This window comes from Euprymna scolopes, chromosome 21 (genome assembly GCF_053919585.1).
Source record: "Euprymna scolopes isolate OS-2025 chromosome 21, ASM5391958v1, whole genome shotgun sequence".
Classification (NCBI taxonomy): domain Eukaryota; kingdom Metazoa; phylum Mollusca; class Cephalopoda; order Sepiida; family Sepiolidae; genus Euprymna; species Euprymna scolopes.
In genome coordinates this window covers 22,998,426-23,008,491 of record NC_136502.1, presented here as the reverse complement: position 1 = coordinate 23,008,491, position 10,066 = coordinate 22,998,426, and the positions used below count along the sequence as shown (strand labels likewise).

The following is a 10,066-nucleotide window of genomic DNA, read 5'->3' as shown; positions in this document are numbered from 1 at the left end:
GGCTGTTTTTGAACCCAGTCAATGACGGGTACTTTTGCTAGTATATATATATATATATATATATATATATATATATATATATATATATATATATATATATATATATATAATTACTTATCTATCTAGCAAAGAGTAAACAACAGAGACTTGGATGGTCTTGTTTTGACATGCATCAAACTTTGTAACCAATCATTTGCAATGGAAGTATCCGAAAAGAGAACTGGCATGATGTGTCACTGTAACGTGATCGACCTGAAGGAGCAAATTGCCCCTCATTGGGGAGCCGGGTATGCTAAGATAGCTTTAATAGATCCCAGGCAATGGAAGATATCCCAAAGACTTAAAATAGAAGATATAAATATATATTTTATTTCATTATCAAAATAGATATATTTGCTTATTGTTTGAGAATTAGAGATATAATTTCTATTTCAAAATTGACGACAGTAAATGTTGAACAATAGCTTGACATTGTCTGGCCTGACGAGTCAGTGCCAGGGGGTTCAAACTGACAGCTGGTGACCCATGGGGTCATGAGAATTAGATGTTGACTTTGAATCTCAGATTGCAAGCTAGCAACATGGCTGAATTGCACACCTGCAATCTGGGGTTTTCCGTAAGTGCGTGCCGTGATTTGATTGGCTGAGGAAACTTTCCACCCCGAACACTCACACTCCTATTTAGTGCTAGTGCCGCGCAAAATTAGTTTCGAGAGAGTTTCTAGTTTCCAGCCAGAGAGTGTACACGAAACTCGAAATAACAATACCGCTCCTTGAGACGTGACCACCACGCCTCCTCCTCCAACCTGTCTCAGACTATCTCTGAAGAGAAGAGAGATTTGAGACTTTTAAAAACTTACTAAGAACTGAACCATATATTTGTAAAAAAAAAATGTAATATATTTTGTGAAGGAGAATAGAATTCAAGCGTCTGTTATCCTTCTTGCCTGCGTGAGTTTTGTTATTCGTTTTCAGCATACCAGATTCAATGTGACGGCCTCTAGAAGTACCAGATGACACGAGTCGAAGTTTTCGAAGATCAGGGGTCCTTACATAACTTCATAAGAGAGGGGCGTTGCATCACATGGTTCAGTTTGCGCAAGTATAGTGTTGAGTTGGATTTGAGATGCAAGATGTGTTAAAAAGGTCTCTCCATGTCCCTGTGAATGAGGAATGGTCTCAGAACAGAGACATAGAAAATCCCACAAGCCGAGAGTCCATTGATCACTCCCGTCTGCTGTGACGAATACCTGGGAATGAATAAAATATATAAAATCCTCCAACGTCTTGGTCTATGTCTTGTGAAGCATCTTCCTTAAAACAGGTCCGGCTCCCCAAGATGGTTGAAGAATCCCCCAGAAGCGACTAGCAGCAGAACAAGTATGTCATGTGTATATGTATATCTGTTGGCACATAAGGATGCACCAACAGATACTAGACGAGTCACGGGTTGTTAAGATAGACATTTCGAACACGAGGACAATATTCCCTTATATACCACAAACACAACGTACATACATTTATATACACCAGTTAATTAATCCAGAGAAAATATATAAATACGAATGTAGATGATAACAACATTACGTCAATACACACCTATACAACATACGTTAATTTGGTACCGCATATACACAGTCATGTAGACCTCCCCCCCCCCCAATACACAACATACTGGGAGTAATGGCGGTTCCTTCTCTGTAAAATTTCTTCCTCAAAGTAATGTTTTCTAGAAATGTATTCTTAGGAAAAATGTAATCATGAAAACAATGTATTAAAATATCGATGTATTCTTGGATTGTTTTGTGCCCCCCAATTTATTTTTCTACATAGTCACCACCATTCTGGATGCATTTCTGCTTCTGATGCACGTCCATGACAGGGGTTGTTTTCTTAGTCTCACACCGTCAATATCTGCAACAGAAGGATGAAACTTTCAGATCATGAATGCATAAGTTCAGTCATCATAAGAATGCAATTTACAATCCCTTCTACTCTATTTGGGAGAAAAAAAGAAAATACGAGGTATTACTTTTGAAATTCTCCTCATATATGCAATATCAATTGCCGCAGGCTAATTTGTATATTCGTTTGGAAAAAGACTATTTTATTGATTAATTATTTGTTTTTTGGTTCCCACCCCCCGACAAAAGGAGAGTGAACCTGTAAATTCACCCTTGTCCGTTCATCTGTCCGCACTTTTCTCAATAACTACGCCTTGGAATTAAAAAAAAAATTTCCACAAAAATTAAATATGATATGAGTAAAAAAGTAACAGAACGGATTTTTCAGGAAAACTCTGGTTGTCCCCTTGGTGTGCCTCTCAGGTTAAAATGGCTACATTTGACACTTTTGTGCTTTGATGCCTTGGATTTTTATAAAACTTTCTGAAAAGTTGTAACTAACTGATTTCTATATAATTTTGTTTGTCTATACTTCGCGATAACTCTTGGGTGTGCATCAGGGGCTCTTTTAGGGCTAATAAAAACACTCCATTTTGGGGACTATTTTACTATATTTGTCCAAAATTTTCTGTGTATGTCTATTTAGCAGTTTTGTATGGTGCTGAACTCAAATTTAAATATGTTAAAGCCTTGGGACTTTTGGCGTTAAATGGGGGTGCAAAGGTTGGACTAAGTCATTTCTTTTTTCCATGGTGCAGAACTCAAATGTACATATGTTAAGGCCTAAAACTTCACCGTTTGTTCATTTTCACCGGGATTTGACGTCTGCTGGGGACTTTTGGAACTAAATGGGAGGGAAGAGGAAAATGCTGAACTTAGTCATTTTTTTATGCCTCGTTTACTATGCATGATTCACTTGTTTTTCTTTTTAATTTAATAATTATTTGGGTTTAATATAACAAATAGTTCTGTTTCGCAATATTGTTTCAATTTTGTGGACAAATATTTAGCATTTTTGTTCAAATGTTCGTTTCTTTAAAGGAACCTACTTGATTTTTCAACATGTTGCAATCTGTTTCTAAATTATAAGTTAAAAGGCAAATTGATTTTTTTTTTGTCACATTGAAAAGGCCTTCGATAAGGTATGGCATAAAGGCCTACTTCACAAGATTTCCAGCTACAGTATAACTGGAAATGTTTTCTCAATTATTAAATCATTTCTCTCTGATAGGCTCATAAGAGTAGTGGTTGATGGGCAGAAATCAGAGGCCCACAGTATTAATACTGGAGTCCCTCAGGGGTCCATCCTGGGCCCAACTCTCTTCCTGATCTACATCAACGATCTCCCAAAACACATACTTAAATCATTCGTTGATATCTATGCTGATGACACGACCATCTATGGCAACACATCAAAAGCCGTAAATGACAAAGTTTTCTCTGATTATGTATATACATATATATATATATATATATATATATATATATATATATATATATATATATATATATATATATTACAATAGAATTACAATAGAAAAATGCGAGCATGAAAAGTAATATGGTTAAGCTTAAACACGGAAAAGTTAAGGACTAGTTGTTAAAACTGGAAAAGAAAAGGACAAGATATTCTAGTAAAAAATATAATAAATTTATAACTTTAAATATTCCAGCATTAAGAATTGATTATATAATGTTAAATTGAATTTAAAAAAAAAAAAAACAATCTTAATGCTGCAATATTTTAAGTTTATATTATATTTTTTACTAGAATATCTTGTCTTTTTCCTTTCTAGTTTTAACAACTAATCCTTTACTTTTCCATGTTTAAGCTTTTCATGCTCGCATTTTTCTATTGTAATCCATGATTTTTCCAGGCTTCCAGTAAATTCACTTGTTCTTTGTTTAATTTCAGTCTTATTTTTTTGCCCCCGTAAACATAACACACACATATGTAATAACAAAATAATAAAATCCCCCAATTATCTCTCTTTCATTCTTTCATTCTATCTGTTTCAGTTGTTACTTCTCTTTTCGCGATAGCAGTGAATTAGTAGCAATAGTAGTCGCTGAAGTGACGTGGTTGCTATGGAAACCAGTCATAAAAAAACGTCGCTCACCTCCTTACATATTTTTATGATTTTGAATACCATTAAATTAATCATAACTTTTGTTTTACTGAACGAAAATTGAATTTTTGTTTCAACAATATAGCTGAGAAGGTGATCTATAAACTGTAATAATTGTTTGAAATTTGGTCAAAAAATGAGTGAGGAGTGACGCTTTAAAGCAGTTCTAAATGACTAAAACTGTCACTTAACCATGACATGTAAGAAAGACAGCAGATTATTTGAAACTGCCTGAGAGACAATTCCTCACAGGGAGTGGAGATCTACGTGATTAAAAAAAAAAAAAAAAAATCAAACTCAATCCACTCGCCATGTCTGCCTGTCAGTCTCAACAGACTTTTACAATAATCTTTTGAAAGCTGTGATTATGTTTTCATGTTAGAGTAACAGGCGGATCGCGGAAAGATTTGATGTCAAAACTGACGTATTAATAGGATAAATGGCTCGATTCTATTATGCCGTCATTAAGCTAATTGTGGTATCAATTTATAGTAGTGAGCCAAACGTCTTCAGTATCTTCTTCGCTTGATATCCTGTTCAACAGTAATGAGAATGAGTCGGAAAGAAAATTAATTTCTCAAGATTGACTCGTCATCAGTAATGGAAGCAAATTCTGATACTTTCCAAGAAACTGGTCTTACTTGCCTCCCCACGAGGGCAAAGTTAGGTAAAAGGTCGGTTTTAAGGTAGGGAAATCCAATCCCCCTAAAACAAGAACTCTAGATTGCAAAAAAAAAAAAAAAAAAAAAAAAAAGAAAAATTATTAATTGCCACAGTTTAGAAGGATTTCTCCTTCATTGATCGAGAACAGAAAATATAAAGTGTAGTATCGAAATAAATATTACACTAGTGGCTCCTAGATTTTGGCTCCTAACTAAAAGGCCAAGGATATAAATGGGTCAGTCTGATTTAAATTATTGTAGCCTTGCATTTCGGCAATAATCAAGACAAACACAGTGGTACAATAAGAAAAAAATTGTTTTAACTTCAAGTATGTTACAGAAGTGCACGTCATGATTCTAGAGCCATAACTGCCATGACGTTTAAATGTAACAATTTACTGTTTCTAGGTAAGTTCATTTATTCCTTAAATATTCCTAATATTCATAAATCATATCCCTGATAAAATTGTCTCTGAGATGGGTATATTTGCTGATGATACCATACTCTATAACAGGCACGAGAGGAAAACAAATGAACATATATCTAAGAAAATGGCAGAAACACTAGATGAAGACGTCCAGTCTGTAGTGGAATGGGGACAGAAATGGTCACATTCAATGCTGCTAAGACTAAACTTGTTTCCTTCAATAATTACAAGAAGCCTTCTTTTTTTTTTTTTTTTTTGTATTACATTTTCACCCCAAACAAGGCAAATTGCCACTTTGGTGTAGGGGGCTACTATCAGGGGCAACAACTACTGGGGTACTATGTAGGGATTTGGTCAGCAAGATGTCGGTTCACGTTACACTTGAACTTTTGCACGTCAGTACTGTTGGGGAAGCAGGGACCTGGAATCGAATTCCAAAGTCTAGCGGTTCTGGAGAAGAAACTATTGGAGTAGAAAGATCTTTTACATCTAGGGATCTCTACAGTGTGAGGGTGGGATTTAGCAGCCTGTCAGGTTTGTCGCAGGTGCTCACATCGTGGGAGCACAAGTGATTGCAGTTCGTCAGAGCATTCACCACTAAAATACTTGTAGAACAGGCAGAGGGGTGCAACATTTTGTCGTGGGACAGAGGCTGAAGCTTAGATGCCAGTTCAGGGCCTATCAGGTTTGCGACTCTCTTTTGAACCTTGTCAAGGAGCGAGAGACTAGTAGCAGATGCACCAGCCCAAATGTGACAGCAATATTCCATATATGGGCGAATGATGGCCTTATAGAGGTACAGGATACCTCATCATCTCAACCATCAATAGCTATGGCTAAAGATACATTACTTGAAAGTACTTCTTTCAAACTCCTCGGCTTGACGTTTACAGGGAACATCAGTTGGAACAGATACATCGAGAGCATTGCCAAAGCCGCTGTGAGGAAGGTGGCCTCTCTCTACCATGCTAGAAATTTCCATATGCCTGAAAGTATCCTGTACCTCTACAAAGCCACCATTCACTCATGTATAAAGTATTGTTGTCATATTTGGGCTGGTGCACCTGCTACTAGTCTCTCGCTCCCCGACAGTGTTCAAAAGAGAGTCACTAATTTGATAAGTCCTGAACTGTCATCTAAGCTTCAACCTCTGTCCCATCAATGAAATGTTGCATCCCTCTGCCTACTTTACAAGTATTTTGATAGCGGATGCTCTGACGAACTATAAGCCCTTTGTCCCTCCTCAACGTAAATACCCTTGACAAACTCGACAAGCAACAAAGTCCCACCCCTACATAGTAGAGATCCCCAGATGCAAGAAAGCCTTCTACCCTATTAGTTTCTTCTCCAGAACTGCTAGACTTTGGAATTCCCTTCTGGGTTCCTGCTTCCCCAACTGTACTGACACGCAGAAGTTCAAGTGTAATGTAAACAGACATCTTGCTTCTCAACTCCCTACATAGTATCCCTGCAATTTATGTCCCCGATAGTAGCCCCCTACATCAAAGTGGCACTGTACCTTGTTTGGGGTGAAATCTGAGGAATATGGTGGATGTGAACGAACATTCTTTCCTAATAGTCTATTTTTTTTTATTTCCTTGTATTCTTCATGAAAAAGCTGTTGCAGATAGAATAGAAACAGTGTATTTGGTTCTTAGGTAACAACCCATGAGGAACACAAATTTCATTTTCCATGTTTTCTTTTTGTTTTTTTGTTTTTTTTTTGTCAGAAGATTTTTGTTCTGCCAAAACTTTGATGCGTTTTGATGTAGTTTCATTTCAGTTTTCTCTTTCAAACGTTTTTCATTCAGAGTACATCATCTTCCACGATATTTCTTGGAATGACTCCTGATCTAAACAATACATTACATATAGATTATCGAAATAAACTTGGTTTTTAACATTTCTACACGGTATTGGCTGATAGATTAAGAACAATCTACTCTCATGAATTAAATAGGAAAGTTAAGTTCAACATAAAGATGTACAATTTTGAATAAAATGCACCCTTTCCTTATATTCAAAATGAAGTCACTGCTTATCAAGGCCAAGATTAATTCAATGATAATGATAACAAGATAAAAATGATTGTCAGTTAAAAGATGAGGAAAACTATAGGAGTACTGATCAACGGTATGAACTTATTAATTAGTGAACAGTTTTTGATACAAATTTGTGAACATTGGATTTGAAGACGACCAAAGTATAATCAGCATGAAAGCAACCCTGCACTTGTGCCATCGCGGCGTACATACACCTGACAAACTTGTCTAGCAGCAAAATCACATTTCTTTACTGTGGAAGTCCCAAGATGCCAGAGGGCCTTCTACTCTAAGTTTCTTCATCCTGACTGCAAAAAGTTTGGAATCCCCTCCCTGTTTCCTGCTTCTCTGGCTGTATTATAACACGCAGAAGTTTTATATGTAATGTGAATATACATTTCACTTTTCACCTCACATAGTCTCCAGTAGACATCGTCTCAAACGCCCAAGTGGCAGTATACATTGTTTGTGGGTGAACAAAACTAAAAAAAAATGTGTTCCGCAGGTGAGGAATCTTTATAAAGAAACTCTGTTTATGAAAATTCCGCCTATTAATAGGCAGATAGAGGGAGAAAGGAAAGTCCCTTTCTAATGTAGCAAAATGAGTTCTTGCTGTAAATGTCTTACAAGGAAGATTGAGAAGGTCAGAGGTCACATCGTTTGAAACGTTTTGAGAATAAGAGCCAAAATGAGAATAGCACTTGGAATAATAAAAAGTATTGTTATAATCTCCAACATTGTGTTTCTCCTTTCTTAAAAAGACATCCTGTGGTGATGCACCATTTGGGGGTTGTGGGGAATGTAGAGTTGCTCCGTAGGTTACCATTGCTCCCAGGTCCAAGTTGGCCCAGAGTGGTAACACCCGTTAAAGCATCTAGTGCTACCAGATTAGGCCGTGTGAAAACACTGGCTTCCTGACCAAAAAATGCACCACACATTACAGGCGACCAGGGACCACCTGTGAATTTAATACCCCCTTGAAACTTCCTCCTTTACAGAAAGCCGGTTCAACCTGTCTAGGGTGAATGGCATACAACAAAAACAACATTTTGTAGTGTACTATAAAAACAAATACTCATAGGTTTATTTACAACTACTAACAAAAAAAGAGAACCTGTTTTTAATCATTCCAAATTGTTTTCGCAAAAGGAAGCAAACAGCTAAATTAGCATCAAAAGCTGTAAACCAACATTTTCTTTTGTTCAAACAATATATTTTTAAATTTTAGTCTGAAATTTTTATTTTTTAAAAAACATGTTTTGAAAAGCAAATTAAATTTGAAAGGAATTTAATTACAGTCACCAAACAACGTAACAATTTTTTTTTTTATTTCTAATCACGTGATACACCTCTGAGGAAAAGACGGAAAAAGCAAGAACCAAAAAAAGCAAAAATTTGAAAGACCAAAGAGTTCTTCCTTTTGTTAATTTCAAGTGTCTAAAATATTTACATAATTATTCTTTATTAAATATTTTCCTGACTGTCTATAATTATCGGCATAGCCATTTCCAACATTTTTATTCTGTTTATTCTTGTCGGTTTCTTCAACAGAACTATCATTAAATATTGAAAGGGAAAAAGGAAGATGGAAGGTATTACGTTCTATTTTAAATCTTGCGTTGATGATGCTTTTGACTGACAACGAAACACAGAAACCGAATCAAAGGAATAAGTCTTGTCAAAGAGCAATGGTCTAAAAATGGAAGGAAACACAAGTAGTGTAATGGTGACTGAAGCAGACGAGGGGATCAGCGTTGCCGAGTTCAACTAGAACCAGATTATTTACTTGCATTGTAATACAATTGGAAAAGTTATGAACACTCCATCTCCAGCTATGAGTAAAATAACAACTTGTGTTTCATAAACCGTTTACAATGACTTGTTCCTTTTTATATTCTTAATTAGAATAACCCAAATTAAGGCTGTATTCATGTCAAGTGAAAACAAAAATTACAAACACCTCACCGTATGTGCGTATATATATATATATATATATATATATATATATATATATATATATATATATATATATATATATATATATATATATATATATAGAGTAGAACCCTGGGATACGATGGTGCTAGGATAAGGAATTTTCTGGTTATGATGTGGAATATGATGTTTTTCCGGGCGCTGGTTACCGTATTTTCCCTGTCTTACGGTGTAATTTATAATGTTATTTGATTATATACATGTGTATTATAACTGTACTGTATTTTGTTAATAATTTTTGATGCCGTATCTCGGGGTTCTACAGTAAATATATATATATTATAATATAAAGCTGAACGTCTGTGTATGTGTGTGTGTGTGTGTGTGTGTGTGTGTGTGTGCGTGTGTGTGTGTGTGTGTGTGTGTGTGTGTGTGTGTGTGTGTGTCTGGTTACGAATAGGCTCCTATATGGTTGACTATTTTATAAAACTGATTACATATAATGATAGAAGATGTATCGAGGATCAGGAATGGGTATGTTTGATCTGGCAGAATGGTGACTCATAAAAATTATGGGGTCTGCGTTCGCGCCTGGCCCCCAAAGTATGGAAATAAAAAATGAAAAAAAAAAAAAACGTTTACAAGGGTTTTTGATATAGATGTACATAAGAATACTTTAATAAGTATGCTTCAACTTAAATAGGGATGGTATAATAAAATTGGGGGGTCTGCGTTCACGCCTGTACTTCATGGAAATATGGCACAAACTTTAACAAAGACTTTTCATATCTATTTGCGTAAGTATACTTTGATAATTATGTTTCAGTTTGAAGAGATATGGTATAATAAAATTATGGGGTGTTCGTTCGCGCCTGACCTACATAGAATGTAAATATGTCACAAAGTTTAACAAGTTTTTTTTTAAAGGGGTGAGGGTCCACAATAACGCCTTAACTTTAATCTTAAT

At 35.7% G+C, this 10,066-nt stretch overlaps 1 long non-coding RNA gene across 1 annotated transcript; it reads left to right on the top strand.

Moving 5' to 3' along the window:
• Positions 1-4,154: 4,154 nt before the first annotated feature.
• On the top strand, positions 4,155-9,008 carry LOC145243001 (uncharacterized). The gene is made up of 2 exons (XR_013862838.1): positions 4,155-5,102; positions 8,716-9,008. It is a non-coding gene; the product is annotated as an uncharacterized LOC145243001 (long non-coding RNA).
• Positions 9,009-10,066: the final 1,058 nt, after the last annotated feature.